The sequence below is a fragment of the Centroberyx gerrardi genome, chromosome 18 (genome assembly GCF_048128805.1).
Source record: "Centroberyx gerrardi isolate f3 chromosome 18, fCenGer3.hap1.cur.20231027, whole genome shotgun sequence".
In the NCBI taxonomy this organism is placed as follows: domain Eukaryota; kingdom Metazoa; phylum Chordata; class Actinopteri; order Beryciformes; family Berycidae; genus Centroberyx; species Centroberyx gerrardi.
In genome coordinates this window covers 12673783-12696867 of record NC_136014.1, presented here as the reverse complement: position 1 = coordinate 12696867, position 23085 = coordinate 12673783, and the positions used below count along the sequence as shown (strand labels likewise).

Sequence of the window (23085 nt, the reverse complement as noted above, 5' to 3'; positions counted from 1 at the left end):
AGATATCCACAAGGATACTGGTGTCAGCATGTCGCCAAAAACAGTTCTGCAGCCTCCCACCCAGATGGCCGAAGCTGTGCGATGCCAAGTATCATACCACAGAGGCTGCGCTGACCTGCAGGAATTTCTGGCTGGCTGTTCTTGGTGACCAGCAGCCCGCTTAACACAACCATGTTCACTTGACCTTTCCTGGTGATTTGCTACAAGTCAGAGGCTTTGGGCTGCAGATGATGCATTCTAAATTTAATCTGGTCAGGTCACGTCCTCCACCGCAATCAAAGATCATTACGCTTATTCACCGCCCGCAAAACTGCACTGAAACATTGTGTAGGAGAGCAGAACTGTTTTAACCACTTAGGGTCTTAAACGCTCAGGCTCTGTGTTTAGCTTAGCGGGCTGAGGCAACAGACTACAACTAAGGTTATCACTTGCTAAGCGGAAAGTGTGGACATTTCCAGGCAGCCTGATTTTCCAGTCTAAAAGCAAGGCAACCTGGCCTAAATAAAATAAAATCATAATAGGACATTTTTGTGGTCTACCCAAATTCTGCCTGATAGGATTTGAGTCACATGTGATGCCATCTCTCTCCTATTTTGGTCGCTATTTTGGTTCATCTGTGTTTTCCCTGCCCAGTGGTTTTACTTGATGCAGTAACAAAATGTAGTATTGCAAGTTCTGAACTGTCTCTGGAGTGGGCCTGCAATGTTTTTCAACCACCAAAAAGTCTTGAAATCAATTATTTTCATATTTCATCCTCAATTTTTTCTTGAGTCAGCAAGAACATAGGAGGCAAATCCATTTCCCCAAAATATTACAGGCTTATCTAAACAGGGATGACAATAAATATACTGTAAAAGCCTTTGAAGCTGACAGTCTAAGCAAAACACTTTGGACCACCATTTAATTTTCAAAACCAAAATAATTTAAAGCAGAAAGATAAGAAGGAACTGTTCAACAATGTAATATTTTGTTAGGCAACTACACTGATACTGGAGTGTTATATATTAAGTTGCAAAGGACATTTAATCAGACACCCAATGGTTATTAGTCCAAATAGCACTTGTGTCTCATAATGGCCAACAAATTGCAAATAACTGGGCAAATTACTTGTCAAACAAAACCAGCTATGGGCAAATTCTGCTCATTCAGTTACAAGAATCATTATAATCTATTCTAAACAAAGGGAGAACATGTACCTACATAGACAATGTGCGGTGAGTGTGAAAAGCTTATTGTGTTTGTACTACATAGACAAGGTGCCCGAGGCCCAATGGCCACACGTGGGATAAAGTACACAGCAGCTAACTCTTACTAACACATTGAATAGTGTGTTTATTTTGACACATCCTTGACTTTTCCAAATAGACTACTAGAGGCCTCAGCGGCAGCTGCTCGGCTTCACGTTCACCATCTATTCTAACATGAAGGGAAGAAGCATTTCAAAGCCCTCTTTGACCATATTAGTCCACAAAACCTTGCCCATCTTTTCCATTAGCTAAAGCAAGCTGTAAACTTTGTGTAAACTCTTGAGCTGGAGTGGGACAGCGCTGGTCCCCATCCAGCTGAAGGAACCTGCGGATGGGCCACGGCTCGGCCATGTGGGAAGGTTTGGGTACGAAGACGGACCAGAGGGGAAAAGACAGAGGGAATGATTAAGGCATTGACGTGCAGACTGTGTCACTGTGATGCCTTTGAGTTTGACTATAATTTTATTAACCCGTGAGACCTGAGCGCTCCGCTGCTGGCCCCGGAGGTTGTCTGTCAGCCGGTCAAGTTTCCCAGCAGAGCAGAGAGCAAAGGCCTGTCGGAACAGGAGGACATTCCACTCATAGCCAGGCGCGCCTTCTGACCCTGAACAGCTTCCATACAACAACACCTTCCTCCGTCACCTGCTCCGACTGAGAGGGAACCCAGATCGCCATGTACTACAGGTCACTTTCATGCACAGAGACATATATGGCTGCACATACAAGGTAACCGTTTGGAGTCACATCATTCCTGTTACAGCTGGGAAAGCTGGTAGGTTGTAAAATTAATGGTTATTCCCAGGAGTTAGGCCTGTTTGTAGCGTTAACAATTTACATGAGCAAAACAAGATGAGCTCTCACATATGATTCTAATCTCTATTAAATATGGGAATGACTTGACTTCATGTAACAGCAGCACTTCCCAGATAATCAATCAAGAGGAACGCTGTTTTTACCAATTTAAAAGACGATCGGTATCCGACTCTGGGCCTATACTGGACAAACATCAAGCCTCTTTTAAGCTGCTGCTTACAGTACAAGGCAAATTCTTTTGCACTCATTCATTCATACACACAAATCTAATAATTAAACCCACCCACCCATACACGAACAAACACTTCTCCCTTTGTCTCCAGGAGGTTTCTATCCTTGGATAGCCTCGTTGTTTTCTTGACCATGTGGTCTGGCTGGTGACCTGGCCTGAATCCAAACTGTAAAAAGAATCCCACTGTTTGTAAAGTGAGTGTGAGCCAGTGCATGGTGCCGAGGACGTCTCCATTAAACCTGCTGGTCTGTCAGGCCCGCTGGAGAAAACGCAGAAGTCAAGGAGAGCATCCTAAACTAAACAGAGAGACGCTCACGTTCTTAAACATGTGCGAGGAAGAATGAAGAACAGAGAGCAACAATACAAAGATGACCTGACACTTTTCATCCAGCTGTCTCCTCACAGCTTTTCCAAGAACTTTTCTCCTGTTCTTTTCTCCTGTTCTTTTCTCCTGATTTTTGTTCTATTCTTATACTCATCAAGATTGAAATTATTTGCTGAATGGTATTTCAGCACGGACAGTAATGGAACTGGAAATAGTGTTTGAAGATTGCCCTGAGGTTATTGAGGCTGGCTGAGAGGTTGCTGGGACAAATGCAATTTCTTGCCAAAGTACTCCTAAGCAAGGCACCTAATCCTAACTGTTGGTATCCGAGTCACACTAAAGACTAAAAAACAGATGGTTGGAGCGAGTCTATGGGCCATGCTGGCTAAAAGAAGGCTTATACTACATATTGCCAATAATCATTCCTGGCATTAAGAGGGAAATATGTACAGCAACAAGCCAAATTAGTATTTTAAACCAAACGTAAAATGCAGTCTTCACCTCCAAATAACTGCAGGATTTTTGCTGTCACCAATGGGTAACTTCATGTGTAATTTGTAAATGGTAATGGGTCAGCTTAAAGCTGATGTTAATAACCCAACAAATGCTTGACTTGGAGCGGGAATCCAACCTTGGAGAGAGTTCACAGTGGACAGTAGTGTATTAAAACCAGATGTGTGAAATACCTTCTTCTGCACCAGCTGGCATCCCTCATCAGCTTCTGGCACCGAGACGTACTTTTAATTTTTGATATCTACAGCTAGAACAGCAGCTAAGTCTATTGGCCTTACTAATGTTGGTTAGGACATGACACAGCTGAACAGCTCTCCCATGCTTCTAATTGAGCAAAGCAGTACTACAGCCAAAGGCAATAGAGAAAACTTTGACTAAGACTGTTAGTTTTAGGCAAATAGTAATGTCAACTAATTTAACAAATTGTATTAGGCAGCATAGTGGCCTAATAGTTAGAGAGTTTGTCCCTTAACTGGAAGACACGGAGTCCTTACCAGCTGCAGGGATATTGTTCTGTCTGACCATGACCTCTGACCTCTCTGTGGAGGGGGCAAATGAAAATGACATTTCCATGAACAATGGAATCAATAAAGTATCATGTTACTCTTATTATCCTTATACAATGTCATTCCTCTAAACCTAGACAGTCCAACACATATTTATTCATTTACCACACCTTTTTTCCTCCTGTCACATCATGAACTAAATGAAAACGTAATTTTGAATCATTCAATGTGTTCATCTGGCTTTATTTGTGCCTCCTATGCGTCAAAAATAAATAGGTAAACCACTTCTCATTGACTGCTAGGGCTTCTGCATTCTCCTTGTTATCCACCCTACTCACAAACACAGTATAGCTGCAGCTGTGTCATAGGCGTACCAGACAGGCATTTGGAGGAAGGAGGTTTAATCTTCTTTTGTGATTTAGGATTTGGGCTGGATCAGACTTCAGATTTGATGATCGTGCCACCGATTATATTCTATGGGTCATATTTGAAGAGCAAGCTGACATTGTGGGTAGAGCGGTTTCATGCTCTCCCACAACACTGTCTCTCACACTTAGAGAGTTTCAGCCTGACGCACACCAGAATGACACTGAAAACCATCAAGCATGGATGTGTATAAACAAAAAGAATAACATGTTGCAGACACTGTACATGGGTTGGAGATGGAGATGGTGCGATCTGCACTGTGCTAGACTCATTTTTCAAGCATATTGATATAGGTAGGCTTCCAGACTTCTGGAAACCCGTGTGACTGTTGTGAACTGCACTTGGTAATCTATTTCGGATCAATTTGGACAGCCGCAAATAAAAGGCTCAGGAGTCGTGCAGCGAGGACTAGTGCTCTAGTCATCACAATACACAGCCGGGTCCTGGAGCCGCCCTGCTGAAAATCAATCAACGACTGAATATTTTAACACAGAGTGCTTCTTTAACCTTTGAAACTCAGATCAGTTTTACTTAAGAGTAATTTTATTAGCTCTCGACGACAAAATGTTCAATAATAATAACAACAATACTTAAGGGTGATAGAACATTCACCATTTCCTATTTACCAACTGATTCTCAGTAAAGCTGCACGTTATCACACTGATCAAAATTTTCACAGGAATAATATTTGTTTTTTTAATAGACCATGGCAAACTCTACCTGGTGTTTCTGGTCATAGGGAATAGTAAATGCTCCCCAAAAAAAAAAAAAATAAATCACTGAACTGACCTTGGGCATAGAGAAAACCAGTGTTAATTCTGAAAATTGGTAATTCATCAGCAATTCATTTCAGATTAATCATAGTCTCGCACAGTGTCTGGGTTCCCCGGTGATGCCCAATTGTTATCATGCAAAGCTGAATAGCATACAGTACATTGTGCTTGCTCTACCAATTACTTAATGGCACCATTAGTGGCTAGACTAAGGTCATGATGAGTAAAAACACACAGACTTTGACACACAGCAGGAAACAACTGGGCCATGATAGAAATGCTGACAGTCAAGTAAAGAGGAGATTAAAATCAATCAGGCCACAGCGCACATCAGTCAAACTACAGAAAACTGTCAAACGTGTCCACAGTTTGAAAGCAGCAACCTTGTAGTATAGTGAGGCTGCTGAGGTCAGATGCGTGTGTTCATGTGCATTTAGGTTATGGGCCTGTACGTCAAGATATGACAAAGGAGTTGCCTCTGAAGCATTAATGTCACATGGCTGAGGGCTGTGGGAGCAGTGCTGAAGATCCATCTCAGATTACAGGATTAACAGACAGACACAGAGAGAGCAGAGAGAAAGGGATAACAGCAGGGAGACAGACAAAGAAAGGATCTCTTCCACCAGCTGATATGGTTTACAATTATGTCTGTCAAAAAGCTGGCTAGAGGGCTGCGGGTTGACCAGGTTCGGCTTTTACAGGACTTTGTGAAACAGTGAGGGTGGATTGTTTTGCCAAATGAAAAAAACTAGGATGAGCTTTGACAGCTGGGACATGCATGGTAGTTCCAGTCCCATGATGGGTTTCGTTTTGTGTGTGGAAACTGTTGCCGTTTTTTATGATCGGTATGTCCGTGTGTGTGTGTGTGTGTGTGTGTGTGCGTGTGTGTGTGCGGTGTGTGTAAATATATGTTAATTTAGAACAACAGGTCCCTGCTGCAGTATTTCTATTGCATCATGGCTAAACCAAGAACATTCACACAAATACATCAAATAGTATAAAACAAAACAACGAGATTGATAAATACGGTTGTGTTTGCAGTTACTTACACACAGTTACTATACAAGGAAGCTCAGCAGTAAATTTGTCCACAGTAACTGGGAAGGGAACTCTATTAGACATGTTGCATAAGGTAATCTAATTTTTTTTCCACATCCTTCCTCATTACAGCCTCATAGCCTTGACACGTTTCAGCTGAGACATTAGGAACATAATCTGAGCTACAATGATGGCTCAGGTTTGTTTGGGACCAGCCTCTGCATCACTAGCCACACCCATTTTAAAAGCCACAATTTAAGCCTGTAATGGGGATATGTCTTAATAATCTGTCCTTTAATCCATCAAACAAAAGTATCATGAAGCAGTTTCAGATTTACCAACTGATTTGTCATTTTCAGTCTTCTCAAACTTTTGGATGAACATAATGTTTGGATGGAAACAAGTGTGTTGCGATGATCAATGCAAGCTGACTGACACAAGCTTATTGTGTTCATTCTTCATATCACATTTCGACAACACAAAATAAACGGAGTATTCAATCACAGCAACTGCAGAATAACAGACTACACTAATCTGGAGTTGTTGACATGCTTTGTTTCGGGGGCCAGAGCATTTTTTCAGAAACAAAGGGTTTTTGCAAAACCCATGCTGATGAAGCAGATTTCTGTTAGCCAAACCGTTTGGCTGATTAGGAAAAATTCAATCACTGGTGAATCTAATTTGTATCACCGTCTGTCTTTCTACATGAACAACTCTTTCCCAAAGAGATCCCATAGAGCTCCACTGAACAGCAGACTAACCTTGTGTGACCTTAATGGTTGAACTTTTACACCTAAATGCACTCTGTATTACAGTAGTGCTATCGGTAGAGAACTAGAAACTATACCCCAGAAAATCAGCATCATGAATGCTATCCCAGCATGGTTTGAACATCTTTTCCAAATCGTTTTGTTAATTCTCAATTGCCAATTTGTCTATAATCACAGATTAGAGGGCAGGACATAAGAGTGAATGTTAACTAATAATTGTTCCAGGCCATGGGGTAGATTTAAAAACCTTAAATTCAGCGGTATTCCCCTTTAAATCTCATGAATGAATGATGGAGAGAAGCAAAAATGTAAATTTAGGATTTGGGAGTGTCGAGCTGAAATGTGGGGAGGACAGAGATTAAAAAGCAGGTTAAAAGGCTGCTGCTCTTTCCACAGGCGAGGTTGTCAAACTTGTTCTGCAGACCGACTCTCCAACCCCCCACTCTAAACATGTTAGCATTCTTCCTTGGGTCAACCCTGCAGATGGAGGTTAGACTCAGGGCAAAGAAGAAAACTACTCAACATGTGACAATATCCTCGCCAGGGGTTCAGCCCGGCAATTTGGGTTCAGTTTATTGGCTACGTTCCAAAAAATGTCAGTTTAGATTTAAATAAAAAAAAAAAAAAGATGAGACTTATCATGAACCTCCCTAACTGTGGAAAATGTAAACAAAACAGGGATTTTTTAACACATGGCAGAGATGTTGAAATCTGAAATAAACTTGCCTAAGCAGCAATTTGACTTTATGGTTATATTTCATCATGCATATTTCACGGTGGGTTATGAATTGCAAGGTCGTTTTTCATAGCTACATTACACCACTTTGCGAATTCTGATTTGTACTGAGTTGAGGATGTTCTGCATGTGCACGTCCTAATAAGTGTCCTGTACTGGCTTGAATCTGATCAAACAGAGCATGTCATCAGTAACCAGGTAATGGGGAAATGTTGTGTATTCTCATTAAGAGTGGAGTATCAAGCAGGTTTACTCATTATGAGAGTGAGGTCTTAATTGGGTAGCCATAATCTATATTATATTGTGTTTGCATCCATCATTTCATAATCAGGACAGCCTACTTTAAGAATATGATTCTACTGAGAATCAGTGTGTATGAACATGGAGTCAATGCTGCTAGAGGATCCACAAGTCCTTGACTAGAAGCAGAAAGGGAAGGGAGTCACTAGCTTAGTCCAATCAGTGTCATCTAGGTCATGCCTGTGTTTCTGATTGAGAGCATTACAGGAAATAACTGATCAATTTTTAACACAAAACAGGAAAATAAGAAGAGAAACTGCTCAGTATAAACAAAGAAAAGGGCTTCAGTGAGTTCAGCGACGAGCCCTGGACTTTGAACGATTGATCTTTAAGGAAACATCATAAAGCGTCGATACCCTCATCTCCCTCTGAGCGGCAGGTGGAACATTAAACATTGTTGTGTGTTCACCACGCAGCACAGGCCGTGCTTCAATATTAGACGCAAACATAGGTATATTTGTGTCTAATACAATAGACAATTTTATGGCATGCCAATAAAGGGCGTGGAGCGTTGTAATCTCTTCTTGGATACCCTTCGCTGCAGTCAGTCCTTCAAAATCCCTACCTCTGCCTCAGTTGCTATGGTAACCGGAGCGGCGGGTGACCGGCGCAAGCTGGGTGGGTGATTTAATGTAAGCCCCTTCTCCCGCACATTACCCTCCTTTTTAATCTGCTCTGGATGTTTATAGGGGAGAAAATAGGATTTTCTCTCTAATTCAAGGGACAAAAACAAATAACAAAACCATTAAGGATTAAGAGGAAAAATCTATCTGGCCATCACACAACGGCAGTGCAATCCTGCTGGATTAAAAAAGACTTGCTTTCACTCTCTTGCAGGCCATTAGTGTGTATGTGGTTTGGATGCAACATGGAGTACAAGCCCTGCCCGAAAGAGGATGGGGTCGAGAGAGGGGAACCTGAGAAGGATGGGTAGTGACGGGAAGTGAGGGAGGAGAATGAGCAGACCCTCCTCTGTTCAAGGTGACTTTCCTTTTCATTGACCTCATTATCTGCACCCCCCCGCACCCATCCTGGAAAAAAGTATGCCATCCTCCCTCTCTCTCTCTCTACACACAGAGAGAAGTTGGTGGGAGGTAGCAGCCTACGTGTGTGTGTGTGTGTGGGTGGGTGTCCGTGCACGTACATATTTCTACCGCCACCTCACCCTATCTCCAGAGCAGCCTTGTCATTATGGGGCATTCCCCGCATACAGAGGACAACTCTCTCACCATGAAATCAGCCCCGGGGCCCAAGTCAGTACACTGCCTCCCCTCCCCCCGTTTCTACGGCAACACCGTTTTCCACACCAACACCTCCTAATTAGACAGACATGACACAATCACCTACGTCTTGGTGAGTGGTGGTGAGTGATAAAGCCAGCCAAAAGCCCCTGAACACACACACAGACACACACACACACACACACACACAAACACACGCACACACACACACACACACACACAGACAGAGACAGATAGCCTCGGCCTATCTAACAGTCACATGCAGTCCACACAGACATTCCAATCAGCAGATAGCCGGCTGCAGCTCCCACACTGGGGGATAGTTTCTTGCGCTCATTTGATTACAGGGTAGAATGGACGGATTCATTCAGCTCGCTTACCCTGTCCGGGAGTGAGCTCGCCTCTGGACGGGTGTGAGCATTCCCTTTATATCCTCAAACTCACTGCAGTATCCAGCTTTTTTTTTTTTGCACTGTCGACAGAAAAAACGCTGCTTGCACACGGCAGACGGCGGAGCATTTCCTGTGTGCAAGGTATATAATCCAGGCAGATTCGGAGCCGCTAATAAGCACCTTGTCCGCACGAGTCCCAGAGGTTGTCAAAATCAGCCGAGAGGAAAATCCCAGCAGGCGCACCAGTTAGGTGTAGGCTGTTTTCCTCTGGTGACAGGAGGAAAACAAGGGATAAATTCGGCATACAGCATGAGCTGATGTGTAAGATCTTCTATCCAGCCAGCTGGCCAGCACAGCCTCTCCCTCCCTGGTATATCCACTCCCTCCCTAACCTCTTTCTCTCTCTCTTTCTCTGCAGAATGCCGTGGGGGCAGAGGGGACAGGCACAGATGTTACTGGCTCCAGGCCACACCCCTTTTCAACACTCCCAATCCTAATAGGATGCAGCCGAGCCGTGGTCGCCGCCTAGCTCTCCCCCTCCCCCCAAAACTCTGGCTTTGGACAACGTGTTTAGGGTTTGTTTGGAGAGGGTTTGTTTGGAGAGCTGTGCAGAAAAACAAAGCTAAGGTGTAAACGTGTGTGGTGTAAAAAGTGAGTGTGAGAGAGAGAGAGAGAGAGAGAGAGAGAGAGAGAGGCAGAGAGAGAGAGAGAGACAGAGAGAGAGGGAGGGACAGACAAAGTGTGACAATGGTATTGAGCAAATTAAGGGATGTGTAAAATGAAATGGGCTGTGAGCTGTGAAAACAAAAGAGCTTAGCTTCATCCCAGACATTCAAACTCTTCCAGTGTATAATAAAACACAAACACAACTTATTACACTATAAATAATTCACTGCAACATCCTCTCAATGATGAGAGAACAAAAAAGTCCACAGCATTTTAATCTAAATAATCCCACCCACTCCTACATGATATCTTTCAGAAGTCTTACAGAAATGTAAGACTTTATGCAGCACTCTGCCACAATTTCAGTCAAAGGCACAGTTATCGTAAATTCGCTCTTTTATGCAGGAGGCTTATCAAATTAGCATTTAATTTAAAAAGATAAATGTGACACAAAAGCACATACTGTAATTATAGGTCATTTTTGGCCTCTACGTTATAAAAGGCCAAAAAGACCAATAATTTAATATAACAACTATTTCTGGTCAGTGCCTCCATTTCATGTGAGATTTCCACGTATTGGGATAGATTAACTTTAAGTGAATAAGTGAAGTCATGTTAGGTTACTGTCTTGACAGAAAACCCTTTATACAATAACTGCTCAAACTTGGTGACCCGTCGACATCAAGACTCTTGAAGTCTTCCTTTCCTTTTAACCCTTGAGACACAAAACTATCGCAAAAATGGCCCATTTTAGTCTGAATACTTTGTGTTGAATATAGTCTTTCAGACATATAGGCCTATTTGATGAATATTGTACTTTTCATAGAGATATTTTTCAGGGTACCAACGAAAAAAATGATATATAGCACAAAAATGAATGTAGTTTTTGACTTTTGTCATCTGACTTTTGTCTTTTGTCTTAATGGATGAGAATACCCTTAAATTAAAAATGACTGTCTATATTATTCTTCTATAGAGCCAAGATAATGGAAAAAACATGTTGCTGGCCAAACACTTATTAATCTCACTATAGATGAGAATATGAGTTTTGTAGTCAGATGTTTTGGGCAGACATGGTCTAGCTAGACAGCCTAGCTCTGGAGCCGTCCCCCTGGTTCAGGCCCTACAGGTTTTTGAGCAGGTTTTCAGGTGCTGACAAACATAAACTGTCATCTATCCGTCATTCATCTCCTATTCCTGAGAGGTGAGTCAACCTAAAGCCGCCATAGGGTTTGAGCATTAACGTCACAGTGCTTTGTTGTTGGTTTTGTGTTGAACCTCGAGAAAATTGGACACATGAATTGAAAAAGTAAAAAGAAATATTATTGAAATATAATAACTGGTTAAGGTTAGTAAGCCAATGATGTGAGCAGTTGTTATTTGTTTTATTTGATAAGTCCCTTTGGTATCCTTTGGTGTAAAGAGACCGGCCAGGTTGGTAAACATGAGCGTGCTGTCTGCAGTTTACTGGCATCACATTAGATGATTTCTGGCTATTAAAGTTCACATTTTTCATACAGTTACCTCTCTTTGGGGCTGCCAATATGGGAAGTTGCCGCCGAGTGCAGCTTTAAGTCTTCTTCCCCCATTTTCAAATCATATTTCTGGCCAGCTGGTACAACACACTGTTCTGAAGCACTGCACTTTCGGCTCATTTTGTATTTTCCATATTTGAGGCTGTATTGTAGGCTGATCATACAAACCGGTCTTATGTGATACAGCTGGTGTTACAGACATCAGTCATGAGCTGAGCCGGTGCAGTCATGAATGGATAACACTGGAAGCCGTCTAGTCCTGGGTAGCTGCCTCTGAAAAGAATGTCATGCAGCTGGAATAACAGACAGGTCCTGTTCCCATGGAGGGCTTCTGTTCTACTGGGAAGGACGGTCGCTGTCAGTAAAAAACAGCACTGACAGGCGTTTCGGCGACCTCAGGGGCACCAGGTACCTACAGCAGAAGATGTCTGGGACGCTGAGGATGGTGACATTTCCAGGGACAGTGGCACTGTTTAGCATTTCTGTGTTGAGTGGCAGTAGGTGGGACGATTTCAATTGAATCTGTGACTGGTTTTCATGAAGTGAATCTGAATGATGAAAAGACTCACTTATGTCTCATAGTTACCTTTTAAAGATAAGAATAAGAGTCAGAGGTTCCTGTGCCCCTTTAGTGTCTACTGGAATATGATAATAGGAGAGTGATTCTTGATACAAGTTAGCCTTTTACACAAACTAAAGCCAGACAACTTAATAAAATAAAATTCAAGATATTTTTGGGCTATTCTAACCGTTTCTGGAACCTCACTATATTTTAGCCAATTTAAGATATAGGCTAGCTTTGGATTTTGGGATTATTGGATTCAATTGTAGAATAATTTCAAAGAATATGATAAAATACTGATGTGCAAGACATATAAATGTCACCAACATTCAATCGTCAACACTCAACACTCACTCCCATTTAACACTCATTAAAGCTATTTTTGAAGTGAGCTGTGGGCAGTTTAGGACCAAACTGTTAATAAAGGTGCCATAGCGTGAGCAATCAAGCTTTTGGGCAAAGTGAAATAATACAGCAATCTCTTTTTATTACAACTGTAGCTTGAGGCTTGAGAGTTGTCGAATTTGAGGGTGAACAAGTAGCCATGCAGCGAAACATAAAAGGGTCTTCTCAATTTATCTCTGGGAAATTATCTCCAGCAACTCCAACAGAAACTGAAGGGGGGGGGGGGGTGTTTGTGTGTGCATTTTCACAATTTAGTGAACTATTCTGTTAATTATTAAGCATGCAAGGACACCAAAACTCAACTTTACCCATTTCCCTCTGGTGAGTCTGTAGCAATGCAACTGATTAATTCATCCCTATTGCATTAAAAAATTAATAACAAAAAAGTCTAAACTGTACTCTAATGGGGTACGATTTACATGGTACGCGCCTCGGACCACTGAGTCACCAGGATGCCCCCCAGGTAGAACTATTGTTCATCAAAAGAAATCACATCGGAAGAGAAACAAGGAAGAGCAGATCTGATCTGATTGGCAGATGACCGTGAAAAGTTCATCTGTGCCAAATTTTCTCAGCCAACAAGCTGGTTGACTGTCCACATATTTGCAGAGTTTCTCTAGCTGCTTAGTTCTATAGTAAATGAATGGATTTCCGCTTACTTGTTGATCGTGTTGCTCACAGTGTGAACGCACAGTCAGTCAAAAGTCATGCGGCCAGTTTGAATGCCACCACCAAATATCAACTGGTCCAGACGCCAGGCACCTCTAGAAGTGTTGTGGAAAAGGAATATATCAAGAAAGGCTCTAAGTGAAGCTAAGCACCTCAGTATGATGAGTTTGTGAGAGGAAAAAAGTTCTGCTCCATTCTAATGACAAGGATATTCTCAGCTGAATGACGGACAGCCTCTCTCAACATAAAATAGTGGCTTAGACTGCAGCAGAAGAATGTGTGAGGGGGAACATTATATTATGGCCCATATCATGTGGTGGCAGCCAGCAGCGCTACATACTGTACATATGTTTCACTCAGGGCGGGGCTGTATCTATAAATTCCACCCGTGCGGCCCTTCCCTCGTTTAAGGGACCCTAACGATCACAAATTAAATGCCAGGATTGAAAAGGGTCCCACTGGTCTTTACCCACCCTCTGGAAAGCTTGTAATTACTCCTTGGAATAGCAAGGTCCATCCCAGAAGGGGCATGCTACACTCCGCATCCCATAATCTCTCCAGAATGCAACCAAGCAACTGCAAATGTGCAAAGGAAGTCCAAGTAAGGCTACAGAGGTTTTCAATTTAGACTGCAAGATAAAAAGGATCAATAAATAGTAGGCCTATTTTTATGTCCATGGCAAAAAATAGCATTTCCATCTATGTAGCTGCTGCAGCCTCACTGGACAACCTGGATAGGCTTGATGTCAGAGCTTTCCTTGGAGAAGGGAAAGGCTTTTAGTGAAAGTATGTGCATAGGCAAGGGCAACTCCATTACTGTTAGTGTTACCGTCTCTTTACCCCAAATTAACCTAAGTTGATAGCAGGAATGGGCATTTTCAATTACAGTATGTCATGTCTGGAGTACCTGCATGATATAGCCCATATTTAAAAAAAAACTTAAGTAATGGGGGTAGTCTTAAATCTATTGCCTGCATTAGTTGAATAGTACAATAAAAGCATGTGGAAAAATTATGCAGCGCACTAGTTTGCCCAAGTTTAACATTAGAAGTAGCTTCCCTAAAAACTTGTTAGTATTTAGGCTAGTAGTTTTCTTTGCTCAGTGCTTTGATTATGATGTTCTTTGAACTGTTGATTACCAGTCAACCAACCACTACCTTGTGTTTGATCAATCACAGCATCCCAAGTGAGTCACAAGTGAGGTAAGTGAATGACATGCACATACATTCCTCTGCATTTCAGTAACCATACATGCAGGACACTTTCTGAACTGCAACTGGAAACAAGCCTGGCATGGCCTCTCTATTCTCAGAAAAGCCTGGAGAATGAAAGATAAAATATCTTCCCGAAAGAGATGGAAGGCACTGCTGTAAAAATATTATGAGGTGAATGACTGCAGCTGCAGAGAACGTGCTTGTAACGGATTGACGAAATTTGAGGGTTAAAGGCTCTGGCTTAACTTGTTGATCCCCCCCAGATGTAGGCCAAGCCCACTGCTGTGAAAAACTGGTAGTTAAGGTTTCCAGTGGAGAGGGAAGGAAGAGCAGATACCATAATGCATTGAGCATTATAGTAGAGGTAGCATATAAACAACCAAACAAATCAACTAGAGTATGCTAATCCTACATGATCCAATCAGTATCCAGTCCGCTCTCACGGTGAAGACAATTTGAAAACACAGTGTACCTATTAGCTAATGTCACACATGGATGCTCGGAGAATTAGTTCAGCAGACTAAATCCATGTGAAAAAGGTCTAAAGTCTGGGCCCCATATTTGACCGCCAACCCGGATGTGAGATTGGCTTATGGCCAGCCATACGCATGATTGACACAATGGCAAAGTCTAAGGTGAAGCCAAGCCAGCACACATGGCCAGCTTGCGCGGCTGGATGGCCGAGTTGCAAGCTGCTTATCTCAAAGTGTGTCATAATCTCAGCAGAGAAAAACAACATGAGACAACAAACCGAAACAAAGTATTAGAGCTATGAAAATCAGAAGAAAAGCCCCCAGCCAAGAACTGGCCGGCGATTTGAAAACTAAAACCAAAAACACAAATATAAGAAAAGAGGCAGGAGCAGGAAAGGATGTTTGGGGATGTTAACAAGGACACCTGCTGTTTAACAGGATCAACCTGACAGCTACTGCCCTGTGGCACCGCAGATATCAGCCAAGCAAGGCATATTTCTTACACAAACAACAGTAGAAGTAGAGTAGAAGTAGGATACTTCAACTTGGGAACAGTACTGCATGCAGTGTGTTACAGGTGCAGCCTGTTTGGGTTATAACTTTTTGGTAATAGAGTAATAATTTAGCTAAGATCAGTCTTTTTCCTAATATTGTTGCAATATTGTTAACAGACAGACACAGACAAAGTTGCATATAGCCTCAGTTAATAATGTATTTTAGGGGTCACTGCACTGAAAAATGAAGTTGATCCATAACGTAGCTGATCTCACCTATTTTTCTCTGAAATTCAGCAGAATTGCAAGTTTCTTAATTATTTTATTACAACAACAGTTGCTCACCACCCCATAACCCTGAGAGTTCAGAGATGTGCCCATCACTGTGAAGGAACAACTCAATCATAACCCTGGTAAAAGTGTAACAAGTTATATAACTGTGAGAAAAGAAAGAAAGATTGAGGACAATAGTCATCACTAAAAGCTGAAATGCAATCATGCCTAAGGAACATTTAGCTGTTGACGCAGCTGGTTTCGTCTGACTGCGAGGCTGTTTTGACGACTTCTCCACAACTATGGTAATGTTATCGCACAGATATGTTATACTGTGGGAACCTGCTCGTCATAGCAATAGCCTAACCCCTGCCCCAGGAAATCAGGACATCTACTGTTCCTGGAGCAAGAAGCTGGCTACTGTAACTACCTTGCAGAAATACTGAAAACATTTCCAACCTTGTCAATTCAGGAGGAAAAAAATATGGCGCAGAAATATCAGCATTTGTCCAGGCTGTGATTCATAAGGAATGGGCTTTCATGTACATCAAATTAAAGAGTAACTTATTTGTAAACACTTTTTTTTAAGTTACAATGTGCTTCACAACAAAAAGAACAAAGAAGCAGTGATACTTTGCGATTATAAATTCAACAAATTCAATATGAAAGTGCATGACTGACACTACTCGCTCCATTCAAGCCAACTCAGCAACCGAGAAAAGATATTACCAGAGCAAAAAATAACAACATCACAGCTTAACACCAAAACTGACGAACCGCAATGTGCATTTATTTCCATATACTATGCAGGGGAATATCCTGAATTATGGCAGTTTGCAAAGCATGTTAACTCCTCAAATGTTAATCCTTCCCTCTGCACTGTTGTGTATTCCAACCCAAAGGCAGTTATATTTTTTTTATATAATTCTTAATTTCTCTTAATTACTAAAACACTAAATCAATGAATGAAAGACCAGAAAAGACAAGAAATCAGCAAAATAAACATATTTTTCAGTCCTTGCTCTTTTGCTCGGCAACTTGTCAGAACTTGAGTCTGCTTTCTGGAGGGCGGGGCAGCATTTTAAGAGCAGGATAAAGCATGCCGTGCTCTGGCACAGTCTGCTGCTGAATCTGATATCTGTCTGCTCACCCCAAGCTGTTTCCAGGCCGACTACACATGGTGTGTTTTGTCTGAGGAGGAAACATGTTGGTATGGGACTTATTCCTTTGAAGAAATGAATCAAATGCATATTAAAAAGGAACAGTGCCGCTCATTCTATGAATCCACATGTAATTCTTAAAATGGTCCGATCAGCATTTGTAAGCATGAATATCAAGCCTAAAGCTACTAAAAAAATCAAGACTATGATGTATGATGTTATCAAGCCACAGTCATTAGCTGCTCCACTGACAATCAATGGACTTGGGGGAACTTTGTCTGAGACAGATGGCAAAATAAGCTTTATAACTTGGTAGTGTTGCCAACTCCAAAGCAGGGAACGTACTCCTCAGAAAGTCCTGGTTACCGTCACAGTCACCGTTTCCATCTTTTCAGATTCAATCTCTATGGAAACGTACATTGGTAGGAAATCGCAGAACAGAAGTTTTCTCGGCTCTATATCTTTAAAATTTGATGGCTGAAACTGATTCGACAGAGGCAAAACGAAGCTGTATCGGTGAAGGGATAGGCCGCCGTTTCAGATGTGGAACACGCGTCAGCTTTCGGTGATTAGGCTGTAATTACTAAAACTACAAGTAGCAGCCTGAACTGATGCATGCACAAAATTTGCTGTCAGACCAAACACTGGCATCCAACCAGCTGGAACCTATGCTGCAAAAAAAATAACCACAAATCAGTGCGCTCAAACCAGAGACTCATACAAAATTCTAATTTCCAATGTCTCTGCTTTGGGAATTAACATCAATAACGTGACCTAGAAAACAAAGGATAGAGGCGTTCATGGATTGAAACATGAATCCCATTTGGCCCATAACACCCCCTCCCACCCTCACAACCAACATCTTGGTTATGGCACTCCCCCACACACACAGGGCAGGACCCACATGCTCCCTTTGTTTGAACTGCAGCAGAGCCACCCTCTTTCCACATCTTGTGGCTGAGGCACACAAGCGATTAATTTTGATGCTCATTATCATGATAATCTAGGGCTTGCCTCAATTTCTGGTGCTCCCCTCTCTCATTCTCACTCTGGCAAGAGAACAGTCACTTTGTAACCAAGTTAACTACACTTGAATACCACTCTTGGGCAGGAAAGAGAGCAAGACTGTTAATTAAAACTATACAAGCTGCAAAAAGCAAGCTGATAAAAAGGGCCACTTCAGTCAAAAACAAACCAAATATAAGCCAATATAACCTCTGTGTCATGGGACATAAGATCATATGCACACCTAAATGTTTATTAGGATTAAAACATTAAAATCCTTAACTTGTATATACCAGGGTGAGTCCCTATCATTGCATTAATGACCTTATTGCATTGGGAGTAGTTAGAAGAGTTTGGCTTTTTGGCTTCAAGTAAAAATCATCTTTAGCTTACAGCTCAATATTCTCAAAAATACTGATTGCTCCATCCTACAAGATGTTACTTCCTTGTCAGCGAAGCTCTTAAGAAAGCCATTATTCCATAATGTGTTACACTTGAGTGACAGCAATTACTTTGTCAGAGTAAGTGCCACTTTGTGCATAATGTGGTCTTATTCATTTTTGGAGATGTAGATGTAGAAGACTTGGGTGATTCCATGCATCAGAGCTACAAGAACACCAACATGTTTGGATGAGGGAGAGTGACTGCTGAAACACTGAAGATTGACAGTCAAAAATACATCTGAAGAGCCCTATTATCCAAAATGCAAAGCATCCATTTTAGAATAAAATTACTACCTAAACTTCATCATTCAATGTGTCTCAAATAAAGAGAACGCAACCTGTAAAAGTGATATAATTTTGTTAACCAAGGACTTCGGTTACAAGATGTCATAATTTGATTTGATTTTGATTTCATTTTGTATCATCAATCATTTTGTAAGAGACGGTGTTGCCTTTTCACAAATGGTGGATGTATATTTTGGAATGAAGCTGTTCCATCTCTTCAAACAGTCTCAAAAAAGGAAACTCTCTCAGCAGGCAGCAGAAGTAGCACAGCTTGTACCGTGCTCTCAAGGGTACATCTGCAACAAGTTCAGATCGGCCCAAAATATTATTTCATAGGTCACCCAGTTCTAGTTTTAGCACCATAAGACTGCAGATCAAGGCTCGTTTCTCTGGGGGATCTGCTCTGCGGAGATAAGTCTAGATACTGCAAAACCAGTGACTGGGATGGACTTGAAAAGGCTGGGCGCGCCTAATGATTACACCGGCTTCAGGGGATGTAGGTTAATGTGCCAACTGTTGGAAGCATGTTGGGATTTACAGTGAGCTCTGTAAGTATTCGGACAGTGACACTTAGATGTTTTGGTTTTATACTCATATTATTTGGATGTGAAATGACACAATGACTACAAGATGTAAGTGCGACGCGTCTGCGGTCATTTTGAGGGTATTTTCAGACAGCATATTCTGAAAAGTTGAACCTTTTCACTTCACATCATAAGGTGGCTGTGATGCATTTTTTACTGCAAATGAATTTGAGGAAAAGAGGGAACGACTTGACATGGAAGATCCATTACTCTCCCAAAAGATTGAGTGCTGGTCGGCCCAAAGCCCATTAATTAAAAATCTGCCACCATTCAGAGGCTGAGCTGGGAAAAGGGTTTACTGCCCTTTCAACCCGAGACAATGAGGAAGGTCAAGAGCCAGGGACCTTGGGAGGGAGAGAGAAAGTCCATAATCATTGGGTGGGTATTTAAACTCTTTAAACTCTTCCTCAGACTGTTTTGTAGCTATATATTTTTATGCCTCAAATAGCAGACTACCACAAAACTGAAAAGGTGCTGGAAGAAATAATGAAATGAAAACATAAAAATAGCTAAAAGCTATTTCTGGCACTGCTTCAAAAATAGAATCAAACGGCAGACTAGAATGGATCAAAGTCAGGCTAATAAAACCAGGATATTTTAAATGAAGAAGGGCCTGTAGCAGGGCCTGTGATACAGTATATGTAATATGATTTATTTTAATCCGCTTTACTTCACTTTCTGGCCCAAATGCAAAGTAAAAAATTGACACATCTTCAAAAATCCATGATCACAGAGGTTCATTTTTGGGATTTTTCCCCCCCTCCAGTCAATGAAGTTAATCAGGTCTCCAGTAGCTCAAGGTTAGGGCTAAGGTGAAGGTTTGGTTTATACTATTAGTTTTATAATAGTTTATACTCACGTTTTTAGGGTGAAATGTATAATAAGCTCCGGTTTTCCAGCTTGACCACAAAGTAACAATCCTCAAAGTGTGAGGTTGGGTGTGGCCAACAATGGCCAGCTAACCCCAGCTGTCCCAACAGCGAGGACAAGTGCAAAGCCAGGCCCGACTGGGGGGGCTGGGTGTGGCAGGGCAGGGGTGCCATGGTGACGGAGCAGGCCTCGGCGGAGAAGGGATGCTAAATGAAGCCATTGTCTGGCCCAAGTGAAGCACACCGCGCAAAGAATGGCACATTCAAACAGTCATACAGGCCTATTGTTGTGGCCGGCCGGCAGAGTGCTGCAGGTCCGACGGTTTATCCCACAGGATCCACTAGACATCACACAGAGGGACGGAGAGGGTGAACCTCCAGGAACGATACTGACATTGATCAGCTTGTTCCTAAAACCATGCAGGCGTTCTCAAAGTCAGCCCATAAAAGAAAACATCACCGGACTAGTTCAAATGAAAATGGCTGCTCTAATATATTTGTTGTTGGGAGTGACTTGAGCAAGAGCTTGGCATGTTGACATGGGATGAAGGTAATGCACTTAAACACAGCTTGGGTTCAAACATTAAAGGAATCAAGTTTCTCAGTTATTTTAACAGTCCCTTATCCTATTTGTAGACAGACCACTTTTCTCTTGCGTTTCATTGGTTTTTGGTGGCTGCATATATTAAGTAAAGAGAGGAAATCGAGATGTGACAGCCTAGCATGAGTCAGGATTTAAACCCAGTCAAGTACATGGTATGTATACTAACTGGATCTGCTGCCCTGACACTCCAGCAATCCTCTATTAACTGTGACAGTTCATACATTAATATTTCCGACTACATCAGCTACATAACACTACATGCTTGAGCAAAGTAATTACAGGCATTAAAGCACTTCCAATAAAACTAGACAGGCTATCCAAGGACAGCTACTGTCTTAAAAGTAAAATAGTCAAACCGTCTTTCACAGTGCTACCAGTTAGCTTTAATATAATTTATATGATTTAGGGTGATAAAAACATAATTTATACCAACCAAAATACGTTCATGCTACATAGAATACTCAAAATGGACCATCTGAGATCTAAAGGGAGGATGGGCATTTTCAATCATTTTGAGAGGCAGAAATGTCACCACAGGGCCGCGGTTCAACACCTGCGTCTGAACATTAATGCCAACACAACGTCTAGAGGCCACACTGACATATGGCGGTCTCAGCTGTGTTAAGGCTAGCCCCTAAATGACATCCAGTGTTGAAAAAATAATTAGGCTGTGGCCTCCCCTGTCGCCTGTGCTGTCGTTTACTCTTTCACTCTGTAGTCCTTAATATGAGCCAACCAGGGAGGCCGGGCCCCTCCATTACACTGCCAGTCTTGTGAAATCCAACACTCAGTTCATTAACCCAATTCTCTATGGGAGCTTCAGAAGTGTTTGTGTGTGTTGAAGAGAAACAGACAGACAGACAGACAGAGGACCAGGTACGTAAAGAACAGACGTCACTCCTTTTTCCCGGCTCTCACAGCGTAACGTGCATTCAGTGTTTCTCAACTGGCAACTTTGATGTTGACGTTTGGGACGTTTCGCTCTGTGGAACAGGGGATTAAGTCCAGCTATCAGGCCACCATCTTTCTGCATCTGGTACACTCTGTTCTGCGATGTTCTCTCACTTGCCTGCACCGCAGCATGAAAAGCGCTGATAGCAACAAGCAGAGGTCACCTGATAATAACATCGCCAGACAAAGAAAAAGCCCTGAAGCACAAACCACCTGGACAGGCGTACACTTATGATGACAACAGACTAATCATCCGCAATGTGTGCACCTACTCGGAAAAACAAGACACGTAATTCAAATGCCAGGGCTTGTCAAACCAACTCCCTGTCTGAGCGTAGTTAAGGCTGCGGACTACATAACAGTACAGTATGTGTGGGGTTAGGGTTAGGCCGCTCTCGCACCCGTGTTTACAGTGAAAACACGTCTGCAGATCTCACCATGGTAAGCCGTCTCACAAGGCCGCAGCCCATTACAAGCACATGCATGCCCTCAGTGATTTAGAGCATTTTAATTCTCGGGAATGCAGGCCATTTCTGATAAGCATTCAACTGGTTACAGGCCCAGTACTGGAGTGATTATACCGTTATAATCCCCCTGTTGTGCTTTCCGACTGACTTGTATCTTCATGGCTTTCGAAGGTGATTCATTTCCACTTCTCAACAAAGCGCAACAAAACTGTGAATGCACCGGTCCCTTTATCAGTGACAGTGTGGCAGTTGATGCCTCTTTCTTAGGGCTATACAATTATATTGGGTCTCTTTTACTGTCAGCCAAATGTCTGAGTACTGTATGGCGTGGGCACATATCCAGAGATTATCAGTCCTTGTGTGTCAATATAAATACAATGCCAACATTGAATGCAAATTTATATTGACATGGCATACTTTGCAGGGTCAAAAAAAATGTCATATCAGCCATATTTTTATCAATATACAAATTCTGGAGGGCTTTATTCTCTGCTTCCCATCCCAACACAACCGCATCACAACGCATAACATGAACACCATCGTACTGTCCACCTTCAAGCACCCTGAAAACTGAATTCTTAAACAGGATTTCCATAGTATTTAATGTCAAGAACCCCAAATAGGATACGCCTTAGACCATGGACCTCCATTTGACAATATTTTGTCCTTAGGAACCCAATTTGAGGAGATTTTGGTTGTTGGATATGACTTTGTACAGAAGTATATAACTCTCAGAAACACCTTTGATCAGAATAGCCACCCTTACTGTGGTATCTTCTACTGAATGAAATGACAGTGAAGCTGAACTCCTCATTTTGCTAGGGGACCCCTTGAAACCCTCTCAAAGTCACCTTGGAGGTCCCCGCACCCCAGTTTGGGGGGACCACTGTCCTCAAAACTCCACATGATCCTCAGCAGGGACCTTGTTTTGAAGATGCTGGTTTGATAATAATACTCAGCTGTACAGCTCCCAGGTGAGCAGGTCAGACAGCTCGCCGCAGACAGAGTTGACAAAACAAGACTTTGTAAAAGAGATGCAAATGTCAACCGACTCATGTCAAAACAGCGTTGCTGGTTTGCACGTCGGCCAGTCTGGCTCACGTTTCGGTCACTG

At 42.2% G+C, this 23085-nt stretch overlaps 1 protein-coding gene across 3 annotated transcripts in view; it reads right to left on the bottom strand.

Annotated features, from left to right (window-relative positions):
• The window catches only part of LOC139924882 (disheveled-associated activator of morphogenesis 1-like), a 46321-nt gene that overhangs the window by 22901 nt on the left and 335 nt on the right, over positions 1–23085 (bottom strand). Inside the window, exon 1 of one of the 3 annotated variants that reach the window (XM_071916094.2) lies at positions 9301–9709. The exons of the other annotated variants lie outside the window; for them this stretch is intronic. The gene's annotated coding sequence lies outside the window, so the exon portion shown is untranslated. Of the gene's footprint in view, positions 1–9300; positions 9710–23085 lie in introns of those variants that run through there. 3 annotated transcript variants of the gene reach the window in all.